Genomic DNA, 12,042 nt, shown 5'->3' with positions numbered 1-12,042 from the left:
CCGTCTGCTTACAGCGCAAGCTTCCACCTGGGTACCTCTGATGGGGGAGCCTGGGCAGGGGCCTGTCCCCCACCGCTGAGGCAGCTGGGAAGCTGGGCTCCTGGTTTCTCCCTTGGGGAGGCATAGGCATCCAATGTGGGATTTCCCCCGAGTGCAAGAAGAGCGCTCAAAGCACAGAAGAAATTCATGCCAGTGCTTCCAGGTTGTGTCCCGGGGGCCCCAGAGCAGAGCAGGAGGCCCACAGCTTCAGTGGCGTAGGTAGTCCCCTTGGTGCTGCCCACTGCTGGAGCCAAACTCTGATGACTCCCGGAGGACACCCGGAGAGTCGAAAACAGCTCCTGTCCCGCACTGAACAGGCGCTCACTATGCGCCAGGTGTTTTTCTAAACAGTGTATGATTTAACCCTCAAATAGCCTTACAAGAGAGACACAACAGTCTAATTCTTACCCCCTTTCACAAATGAGAAAACTGAGGCTAGAGAGGGCGACTGACCCAACCTAGTAGGTGGGAGAGGCAGGATTTGAATTGCTCAATCTCAGTCTAAGAGCTTAACCACTGGGCTTCTTAATAATCGGAGGAGGGGAGAGGGAGGGGCAGGGAGGGGGTGGGGCGGAGGAGGGAGGGGGAGGGGCAGGGAGGGGGTGGGGTGGAGGAGGGAGGGGGAGGAGGAGGGTGGGGGAGAAGGAGAGGCATCGCTTTCCCAGCCAGTGTTGGGTGAAGGTAGGTAAGGAGTGAGTGCCATTAAGGCTGCTGGCTGCTGTCGCCCGGGGAGCTCCTCAGAGATAGCCCCGTGTCACCGTCCCTGTGTCACCGTCCCTGGGACCAGGTGGGCAGCTTCTGGCTGTGGGCGTGTGGCAGCCTTGCCTCATCAAGGCATCCTGACCAAGTCCTCAGGAATCCTGGCAGGGCCGGGTGGGGAGAGGCAGAGGGCGGGAGGAGAGGCCGGCTGCTGGGAGGCTGCAGGGCTGGCTGGCTGCACTGCCTGCGTCAGAGACCGCCCCTGAGCTTTCCGGAGCAGCTGGGAGGCGGTGGCCTGCAGCGCCGGGCAGGGCCCCAAGCTGCTCCCTTGCCAGGTGCTGCCAGACAGGGCCAGTTCCCAAGGCCTCCTTCCCAGTGACCCCGAGGAGAGGCTGGGCCTCCCAGGAGCCAGGTGACAGCCAGGGCCGACCCTCCGCCTAAACTGCATTTGGAATGTGGCTCAGGGACTTGTGTCCCAGAGAAGCCCTAACCCACCCCACCACACCCCTTCCACCCTGGACGTTGGAACGCTGTTATTCCCATTCTTGTAGAGAAAAGGAGCAAAAGAAGGCACAGAGGGATACGTCCTGAGAACCCACAGGAACACGCATGGGAAGCCCCAGCAGCCCCTGGCCTGCTGGTGTGAGTGACTCCTCCACGTCCGGAGCTCACCTTCCAGGAGAGCTCACCAGGCTCTCCGTGGCTCCCCAGGAAGCCAGCCCGAAAAGGAAACAGTGTGTTCTGGTGTGTGGCTTCTCTTCGGCTCAATAGGCTAATCCTCCACCTTGTGGCGCCAGCACACGGGGTTCTAGTCCCGGTCAGGGCGCCGGATTCTTTCCCGGTTGCCCCTCTTCCAGGCCAGCTCTCTGCTGTGGCCCGGGAGTGCAGTGGAGGATGGCCCAAGTACTTGGGCCCTGCACCCCATGGGAGACCAGGAGAAGCACCTGGCTCCTGGCTTCGGATCAGCGCGGTGAGCCAGCCGCAGCACGCCAGCCGTGGCGGCCATTGGAGGGTGAACCAACAGCAAAAGGAAGACCTTTCTCTCTGTCTCTCTCTCTCACTATCCACTCTGCCTGTTAAAAAAAAAAAAAAAAAAAAAAAAAGGAGCAGAAGCGAAAGGTGAATGGATATTTTTCCCTCAACAGACTTAACAATTAGGAAAAAATAAAGTGGCTTGATGCCGGTGCAGCATTCCTAAACACACATGTCTAACAAAACTAGGAAAGAAAAACAGAGAACAAAGTGACCCATCAGAGGTTTTCATTACAATAGATGACTCTGAAATATGTAGCTAATAAAAAGCTTAGTTTAAGAAATGCTTGCTAAGATTAGCATTGTTCCAGAGTTTCAAAACCAGATTAATATTCGCAATAACAGGAAAACCCCCAGTGCCTTCCAGGTGCCCTTATTTCTTTTTCCTTCTCCCCCCACCCTTCTTAATATTTATTTATTTATTTGAAGGGTGGAGTTAGAGAGAGGGAGAAGCAGAGGCAGAGAGAGAGGTCTTCCATCTGATGGTTCACTTCCCAAATGACTGCAACAGCCAGGGCTGGGCCAGGCCAAAACCAGGAGCCAGGAGCTTCCTCCAGGTCTCCCACATGGGTGCAGGGGTCCGAGCATTTTGGTCATCTTCTGCTGCTTTTCCCAGGCCATAGCAGGGTGCTGGATCAGAAGTGGAGCAGCCAAGACTGGAATTGGCGCCCATGTGAGAAGCTGGCATTGCAGGCAGTGGCTTTACCCCCTGAGCCACAAAGCTGGCCCCGCCCTTACTGCTAAATGTCTCCCCAGAGATAAGGAGCCCAGAAAAAGAGGGACATTCTTAGAATTAAAAAAAAAAAACAAGGCGGGGCCAGGGCTGCCAGGCTGCCTGTTAAATTTGAATTTAGATAAACAGTTAATGAATCCTTTTTAAGCACAAGTGTGCCTCAAATGCTGTATGGGACATACTGATCTGAAATTGAAATTTAAGTGGCCGTCCAGTATTTTCACCTGCTCACATGGGCACCCACTAACACCCAGCCCATAGGGAAGGCAGAGAAGCAAATTTCTGGAGCAGTAGCTCTCAGTGAAACTCCAAGGAAGGGAGGCCTCTGAGGCTGGCCACCGGGCTGCCATGGGGCACCCTGGGCAAGGTCCTGGAGGGGTCAGCTGGGGCCCAGCAGCTGCATTAGGGAGCCTTGAGAAAGCCGGAAAGCAACTCAGGCATCAGGGGCAGGTGGCCAGTGTGGGGGAGGCCAGGCTCCCATGTGGCCTCCTCCGCATGTGCTCCGGGGTCCCCAGGCTGGAGGGGCCCCTCTGAGACCACCGCCCCAACCCAGCTGGGTCCCTGAATCCCACAGCTGGGCTGAGAGGCCCGCAGGCATCCCAAGGGATTCCCCCACAGGCCCTGGGGCTGAGGTCGCTGAGTCCCCACCCCCTGGAGGCTGAGTGCCTATCCAGGAGCACGGGACTGCACCACCCAGAGATGCCCACGGGGGTGGGAGAGGGCAGGAGCCCCACTCCCCAGAGGGTGGGTGGAGCGAGCCAAGGGGAGGGCGCCCAGGGAGCCATAAATCAACTAAATGTGCAGGCTGGGCAGAGCAGGCTGTCCCCAGGCCCTCAAAGAACAGAGAAGGAGACCGGAGCCTTCGGGGATGCTGGGAGGGGAAGAGGCAGCCTGTGAGGCCCAGAGAGGTTATGGGGTTTTTTCTCAGGGCGCTCAGCAAATGGTGGGCTCAGAGATCCCACCCGGACCACTGTGACCCTAGAGCCTGGCCTGTTTGCTGCCCAGGAAGATTCTGGTTTGGCCCAGGAGACACTGGCCCCTGGCAACCCTGCTAGTCTGTCCCCGGGGCCTCCAGGAGTTGCCTTGTGATGGAGATGTCCACGGGAGACCATGCTGAGAGGTGGCACTGTGCACCTCTGTGTCCACACCCAGAGCGCCATACCCCGGGGCCCCCAGACCTGACCCCTGGGTGGAATCCAGGCCGCGTGGGCCGGAGCCCCGGGGGTCTGAGTGCAATGGCAGTTGTCCCCAGTCCCTGCCCTTGGAGGTCTTGCTCAGTAACTGTCGACAGCCCCTGGTGGCCAGCCTCACCCGTCTGCCCTGTTTTGGATCACCCCAGCCAGCCCCACATAGCCCCGAGTCTCAGCCCAGAGACTCTGCAGAGGCGCACGGTGCTGCAACCACAAGTCACCAAGGAGCTCAGGCTCTTCTGGCACCTCCTGGGCTCGTGAACGTCGGCCTCTCCAGCCCAGTTTTTTTTTTTTTTTTTTTTTTTTTTTATTAATTTATGGAGTCAGTACTGTGCAATGGGTTAAGCTGCAGCCTGCAGCACCAGCAGCCCATCTGACCACCAGTTTCAGCCCTCGCTGCTCCAATTCCCATCCAGCTCCCTGTTAGTGCATCTGGGAAAGCAGTGGAGGATGGCCCAAGTCCCTGGGCCCCTGCCACCCACATGGGAGACCTGGAAGAAGCTCTTGGCTTCAGCCTGGCTAAGCCCCAGCTGTTGCAGGCATTTGGGGAGTGAACCAGCGGATGGAAGATCTCTCTCTCTCTCTTTCTGTCTCTTTTCCTTTTTCTCTGTAACTCTGCCTTTCAAATAATTAAATAAATCCTTTTTAAGAATTTAATTTCTATGAGAGACAAAGAGAGAGAGAGAGAGAGCACATTCCCATCTACTGTTTCATTCTCCAAATGCTCAGAACTGTTGGAGTTGGGCTGTGCTGAAGCTGGGAGCCAGGAATTCCATCCAGGTGTCCCACAAGGGTGAAACAGCACCTGCTGCCTCCCAGGGCACACATTAGCAAGAGACTGGAATCAGGAGCACAGCTGGGGAAGAAACCAGGCACTCTGGCCGGCGCCACGGCTCTATAGGCTAATCCTCCGCCTGCGGCGCCGGCACACCGGGTTCTAGTCCCGGTTGGGGCGCGGTTCTGTCCCGGTTGCTCCTCTTCCAGTCCAGCTCTCTGCTGTGGCCCGGGAAGGCAGTGGAGGATGGCCCAAGTGCTTGGGCCCTGCACCCACATGGGAGACCAGGAGAAGTACCTGGCTCCTGGCTTTGGATCAGCGCAGTGCGCCAGCTGCGGCAACCATTGGAGGGTGAACCAACGGCAAAGGAAAACCCTTCTCCCTGCCGCTCTCTCTCACTGTCCACTCTGCCTGTCAAAAACGAAGGGAGGAAGGAAGGAAGGGAGGGAGGGAGGGAGGGAGGAAGGAAGGAAGGAAGGAAGGAAGGAAGGAAGGAAGGAAGGAAGGAAGAAACCAGGCACTGTGACATGGGATTCCAGCATCCAGCCGGTGCCTTTACCAGCAGCCCAGCCTGCTGCGGTCCAGCCTCTGTCAACCTGCTCTCCTCCCAGGCCCCAGCAGCTGGCTGAGCAGGACCGCTGTGAGAGGGTGCTGATGGGAGGGGACTTGCAGGGGACAGATGGACAGATGGCTGCAAACCCTCAGCTGCACCTGAGCAGGGGCAAGGCTGCCGAGCAGGGCATCTCCCGGCCACAGCGTGGCATCCCTGGAAGGGATGGGAGCGAGGCCTCCATCTGTCACTTGCTCGTCACTCCCTCCGCTCCTGTTGGCCAGGCATGAGGCAGATTCGCTGGAGCCAGATGCGAGGGCGTGGCGAGGCCCGGGCAGCCGCTCCCTCTGTGTCTCCTGGGAGCTTGGGAGAAAGGAGAATTTCAGAACCTCCCCAGACTTCTGCGCTCAGGACTCGGAGCAGCCCTGAGCTGAATGAGGCTGGGTGCTTGGTGCTGGGTTATCCCACTTGTGTTGAGTTCTTCCTCGGAGCTCAACTACCCTTGCGGTGTTGGAATTTTGTTGCCAGGTGGTTTCTTGCATCCCCAGTGGAATCCCCCATAGGGCAGTGCCTGTTCTGAAAGCTGAGAGCCAGATGTGACCCACCCCTGCCTTCTGGGTGGCTGACACTTGGGGGTTGGGGGAAGAACCCGCTTTAAAGGCCTGGCTCTGCATTTGTGGTCACTTTTCCTGCCACACCTGAGAGTCCGTGGTTTCCCCACATCCAAAGCCTGGCAAACCAGGGATCCTGCTCAGAATCGGCTGAAGAAAGTCAACAGCTCATGACTCAGAACTCAAGCCAACAGCCTGCGCTCAAAGGGAGCGAAGGAGCACATGGTGATCCACCATTAGAAAGTGGTGGGAGGGGCCAGCACTGTGGCGCAGTGGATTAAAGCCCTGGCCTGCAGCGCCGTCATCTCATATGGGCACTGGTTCAAGTCCCAGCTGCTCCACTTCCATAGCTCACAGCTATGGCCTGGAAAAGCAGTAGAGGATGGCCCAAGTGCTTGGGCCTCTGCACCCATGTGGGAGACCTGGAGGAGGCTCCTGACTCCTGGCTTAGTATAAGCTCAGCTCTGGCCATTGCGGCCGTTTGGGGAGTGAACCAGCGAATGGAAGACCTCTCTCTCTCTCTCTCTCTCTCTGGCTCTGCCTCTCTCTGTAACTCTTTCAAATAAATAAAATAAATCTTTAAAAAAAGAGTGGTTGCAGTGAGTCTACAGTATCGGCTCAGCACAAGGAACCAGGGCCATCAGGGGGCAGCGCTGTGGCATCCCATATGGGCATTGGTTCAGCTGCTCTGCTTCCAATCCAGCTCCCTACCAATGTGCCTGGGAAAGCAACAGAGGATGGCCCAAGGGCTTGAGTCCCTGCACACACATGGGAGATCCGGATAAAACTCCTGGCTCCTGGCTTCAGCCTGGGTTGTTGTGGCCATTTGGAGAGTGAACCAGCAGCTGGAAGATATCTCTCTCCCTCTCTTTCTGTAACTCTGCCTTTCAAATACTTATCTCAATAAATAAATCATGAAAAACAAACAACAAAAATGCTGCAGTTTAAATGGTAGCATTCCTAAGAGATAACTAATAAAAAATACAAAATAGAAGTATAGTGTCCTCCCTGTTATAAACAGAAATATAACTATGGCATAGAAAACACGTGGGAAGGATCTATTCCAAAGTCTATGCTGTCCACACTGCTCCTTCGAAGACCGCCAGGATCCCGTGATGTTGGCTTCCTGTGATCAGGGAGGACTTGCAGCACAGGGACAGTTGGGGTACCCCAGGATGAAAAGGCGAGAAGGGCTCATCACCAGATGTGGGCTTGTGGTAGGTACTTGGAAGGGGGGAAGGCAGCAGGACTGTGCAGGATGGGGCACAGCTGGGGAGCAGGGCTGTCTGTGAACACCTTAGCAAGTGTGACGCTCATTAGCCAGGAGAGGGGGGATTGGTGATTTAAAAAAAAAATTCATTTATTTGAAAGGCAGAGTGACAGAGAGAGGAACACTGACAGAGAAACAGAGAGAGAGAGAGGGAGAATCTTCAACCCACTGGTTCACTCCCCAAATGACCACAACAGCCAAGGTTGAGCCAGGCAGAAGCCAGCTCAGAACTCCATCTGGGTCTCCTGTGTGGGTGGCAGGAACCCAAACACCCCAACCCTTACCTGCTGTCTCCCAGGCACATCAGCAGGAAGCTGGATGGGAAGCAGAGTAACCAAGACTTGAATCAGACACTCTGATAGATGACGCCAGCATCGCGGAACCCACTGCATCACAGTGCCTGCCCTGGTAATGTTTTTAAAATTCAGATTCCTGGATCTTAATTCTGAGGCCCTACCTTGGGAATCTGTGCTTACTTTTTTTAAAGTTTATTTCTTTTTATGTATGAGAGAGAGAGAGCTCTCCCATCCTCTAGTTCACTTCCCAAATGTATGCAACAGGCATGGGGCCAGGCTAAAGCCAGGAACTTGAACTTGATGTGGGTCTCCCATATGAGTGGCAGGGACCTAAATACTTGAGGGTGTACCTCAGCAGGAAGCTGGGACAGGGAGTGGAGCAGGGACTCAAACCCAGGCATTTCAAACCATGCCTTAACCACTGTGCCAGGCATCCACACTGGATGATTGGGGATGTCTGTGGTTAGGGCTGTGCATTGTCTCCATCTGGGTTCAGACATGGCCACAGAACGGTCTCGCCATTGTCTGGACCTTCACAGCCACAGCGACCTTGGCGGATGTTGGTGCTCTGTGAAGCCGGCTATGTTCATGGAACGCCAAGGGCCTGGCTGAGAACTGGGCCAGCCCCGGGCTACTGGGGCTGCCTTACTCTCTCAACAGGTGTCACCTCTGAGGGTGGTTTTTCACTTTCTATTTTATATGCTGGAGGGGAGAAGGAACCAACCACATATTACATTGACCTTTAGGAATAAATGCCATTTCCTTTCCAACTATTGTTATTATTCATTTATATATCTAAGATTTATTTATTTATTTGGAAGGCAGAGCAACAGAGAGAGGGGAGAGGGGGAGAGAAGGGGAGAGGGAGAGACAGGAAGAGAAATCTTCCATATGTTGGTTCATTCCCCATATGACAGCAACATCCAGGGCTGAGCCAGGCTGAATCTGGGGGCCATCTGGGTCTCCCACATGGGTGGCAGGGGCCCAAGTACTTGGGTCACCTTCTGCCTTCCTAGGTGCGTTAGCAGGGAGCTGCATAGGAAGCGGAGTGACCAGGACTGGAACTGGCACTCTGATGAGGACTGCAGACATCACAAGTGGCAGCTTAACCCACTGTGCCCAACGCCAGCCCCAGCTAGCTTCTTTTTAGGAAAAGAAAACCTAGGGACGGGCATTGTGGTGTACGTAAAGCTGCCACCCCAGTGCCGGCATCCCATATGGGCGCCAGTTTGAGTCCCGGCAGCTCCACTTCCAATCCAGCTCTCTGCTATGGCCTGGGAAAGCAATGGAAGATGACCCAAGGCCTTGGGCCCCTCAACCCAAGTGGGAGACCCGGAAGAAGCTCCTGGCCCCTGGCTTCAGATCGGCACAGCTCCAACTGTTGCGGCCAATTGGAGAATAAACCAGCGGATGGAAGACCCCTCTCTCTCTCTCTCTCTGCCTCTGCCTCTCTGTAACTTTGCCTTTCAAATAAATAAATAAATATTAAAACAAAAGAAATAAAAAGAAGAAGAAAATCTATAGAAAAAAATGCCAAACTGGGTAAGCCTTGTGCCAGTGCAGCTTGGTTGGGAGGGGCGACAGTTGAGGACCCCAGAGTCCCCCAGGGACAGAAGTCACGCAGACTGGGGCCAGCGCTGAACCAGTAGATGGAAGACCTCTCTCTGTCTCTACCTCTCTGTAATTCTATCTTTAAAATAAATAAAATAAAAGTTGCAAAGTCTATCCAGCTCCCCAGCCTTCCCGAAGCTCCGCGCAACACTGCCCCGAGGGAGGCTGGGTGTATGGGTGATCAAGTCCAGATGGGATGGAAATTGGTGTTGCTCAAGACCTCACTCCGGGGTCCAGGTGGTGGGAAGCGGGCTGGCTTGTCAACATTGGGTGGAGGCACCTAGACACCTGCTTGGTGGGGCTCCCAGGCAGGAGGCCGCGACATGGCCTGGAGCTCTGGCCCTCAGCGTTGCCTGCTCACTGGAATCGCCAGGGTCACCTGGGCACCTCCCCTCCCCCACTGCACTCAGCCACCTGGATCCCTGGGGTGAGGCCCAGGAGTGAGCATTTCTTTAGTTCCGTGGTGATTGCTCCAAGTTTCCCCGGCACGGCCTTAACCCTGCCTGCACCCGTTTCTCCTTCTGAATCACCTTTCTCTTTTCTACTCTCTTCGTCTCTAGACTCGGTGTTTTGGGAAAAACTTGTACAGGGACTGGCTGTCAGAGGTGGAAGGTCCAGAGAGAGCCAAGAAAGAAGCGGACAAGGCCAGGATTACACAAAGGGTAATTTACTGGGGGCGCTAAGGGACTGAAGTGTGGTCTTGGGTGGCTGTGAGATGCTGGGATTCTCCCCCCGACCCCACCGTGAGACAGGAGCAAAAAGATTTTATAGACACAGGTGGCATCCGTGTGCACCTGGACCTGCCCAAGAAATAGTAACATTCATAAGAGACAGATAAGCAGCCTGATAAGGCCTCAGGTTATCTTAATGATGTTGTTTGCTCCCTAGGACTTGCAATGACCTCCAGGGTCACCTAGAGGGCAAGGTGGCAGCCCTATGAGGTGGCAGTGGTCAACCCAAGCTCTACCAAGTCAGGCCTTGCAGCTTTCCCCGGACCATCTCTGACCTCCAAACTCTGCAGCTGCCCTTCCTCACTAACCATGGAGACCATACCGGCGCTGCGGCACAGCGGCACAGCGGCACAGCGGCACAGCTCAGGCCTGGGATGCCGGCATCCCGTGTGGGTGCCAGTTCAACTTCTGGCTGCCCCACTTCCAATCCAGCTCCCTGCTCATGCACCTGGGAAAGCAGTGAAGATGGCCCAATTCGGGCCCCTGCCACCCATGCAGGAGACCCAGATGGGGTTCCTTGGTGCCTAGCTTTTGGCTCCTGGCTCCAACTTGGCTCAGCCCTGGCCATTGCAGCCATGTGGGGAGTGAACCAGTGGATGGGGAGATCTCTTTTGATCTGTCTGTCCTTCTCTCTTTGTAACTCTGTCACATAAATAAATAGGTCTTCAAAAAAATGCACAGTGCCAGGGTCCATTCTCTGTGTCTGATTGCACTGTGCTGGGAATGGGGCCTGGACACTGCTATTTTTTCACAATGTTCCCCCAGGAGTCTACTGGGAAGTTGGAGTTGAGAACCACAACTCCCCAGCTCAGCAGGGGCTAAGCCAATGAGCTACCCCTGCCAACTGAGGCTCAGGAGTTCTCTGGGGGCTCCTCTAGGGGCCTGTGTCACAAGGGAGGGGATTTTCCCCCCACTTGGCCACAGAAGACTGTGCAGCTGTGTTGGGTCGTGTAGGGAGCCAGATTGCGGTGGGAGGGTGGAATTCAGCAGGTGCAGTGATCATGCCTGGTGATGAAGTGGTCTCTGGCAGAGGACGAGGAAAGGGGGCAATGGTGGGAATCATGTCCCAGCCCATGTGCTGAAGTTCTGGAGGGGAACAGGGCAGCGGGCTGGTTCCCGCAGAAGCAGGTGAGGGCATGGGCTGGGAAACAGCCTGTGCTCTGTCGAGACTTGTTTGTGTAGAGATCTGAGCCACGCAGGCTGTCCTGGATTCTGTGCTGCCCCGCACAGAAGCCCTGGGGACCCAGGCTCTCCACCCCAGCCGCAGGGAGTGCCACCTGCTGTCTGCTCACAGCTGAGTCCAAAGCCATGTGCCACCAACGTGCCACCCCCAACCACATACATACAATGGCAGGTGAATGGGACATCCCTGCTTCTGAGCTCCCCAGGAGCTCAGGGAAGTCTCTGTGGCTCCAAGTTCAGCCTTTTCCCATCCCAGTCCTGCTTCTTCCACCTTCTCCCCAGTAAGCCACCACCCCCTATCCCCATGCAAATCACATCGGAGTGTTTCCAGGGTCCCCAACCTACAGTGCACGCATGTGGGTGGAGAATGAACAGGGCAGGGGAGGTGTGAAATCAGCTTGCAGCACAGCTGCCTGTTGAGTCTCCCAGAGCGTCTGTAGATTCCAAGGACAAGGACACTGGGAATCCGGTCCCATCCGGTCCCATCACTGCTCTGCTTACACTCTTTAGTGGCTCCCTGCTGCCCCGGGGGTGACTTCCGAGCTCCCTTGCATGATTTGTGAGCTCCGTTGTCAACCACCCAACCACCTCCGGAGGTAGCGCTCCCTCCCCCTAGCTCCCTGGGCAGTCAAAACCAGGCGCAGCTTTTCAAACCCACCTGGGCCTCAACACAAGCTGCCCTGAGCTCCCGCAGGGCCTCGCCTCTTCTTCCCTGGCTCACCCACAGCCCCTCTGCTTTGAAGTCATCTGTGCACTTGCTCCCTTTCCAGCCTGCACATGCTGTGAGACCCCGGGGGCAGGGATTGGTCACCTGCCCCTGCCTCCCCCAGGACCCAGCACCATGGCGAACCCTGAGACATCTTGTTGGATGAATGAGTGAGTGAGTGACTGGGAAGCAGGGTGGCCTTTGGAGTCAAAGGAGTCGGATGCTTGTCTTGCCTCCACTTTTTTTTTTTTTTAAAGACTTTATTTATTTATTTGACAGGTAGAGTTACAGACAGCGAGAGAAAGAGACAGAGAGAAAGGTCTTCCCTCCGTTGGCTCACTCCCCCAATAGCCACAACGGCCGGAGCTGCGCGGATCCAAAGCCAGGAGCCAGATGCTTCTTCCTGGTCTCCCATGCAGGTGCAGGGCCCAAGCACTTGGGCCACCCTCCACTGCCTTCCCGGGCCACAGCAGAGAGCTGGCCTGGAAGAGGAGCAACCAGGACTAGAACCAGTGCCCATATGGAAAACCGGCACTGCAGGTGGAGGACAACCTAGCGCGCCACATTGCTTCCACTTTCTAACGATGTAGTCTGGCGCCAGTGACTGAGGCTCTCGG

General features: G+C 55.7%; 1 long non-coding RNA gene across 1 annotated transcript; it reads left to right on the top strand.

Annotated features, from left to right (window-relative positions):
• The first annotated feature begins 711 nt into the window (after nt 1-711).
• On the top strand, nt 712-10,211 carry LOC138849960 (uncharacterized). Its single transcript, XR_011389288.1, has 3 exons — nt 712-826; nt 9,367-9,468; nt 9,695-10,211. It is a non-coding gene; the product is annotated as an uncharacterized lncRNA (long non-coding RNA).
• The last annotated feature ends 1,831 nt before the right edge of the window (nt 10,212-12,042 follow it).

The sequence above is a fragment of the Oryctolagus cuniculus genome, chromosome 6 (assembly GCF_964237555.1).
Source record: "Oryctolagus cuniculus chromosome 6, mOryCun1.1, whole genome shotgun sequence".
Classification (NCBI taxonomy): domain Eukaryota; kingdom Metazoa; phylum Chordata; class Mammalia; order Lagomorpha; family Leporidae; genus Oryctolagus; species Oryctolagus cuniculus.
Note: the sequence above shows the minus strand (reverse complement) of the source record. Positions and strands in the feature narration are given on the sequence as shown.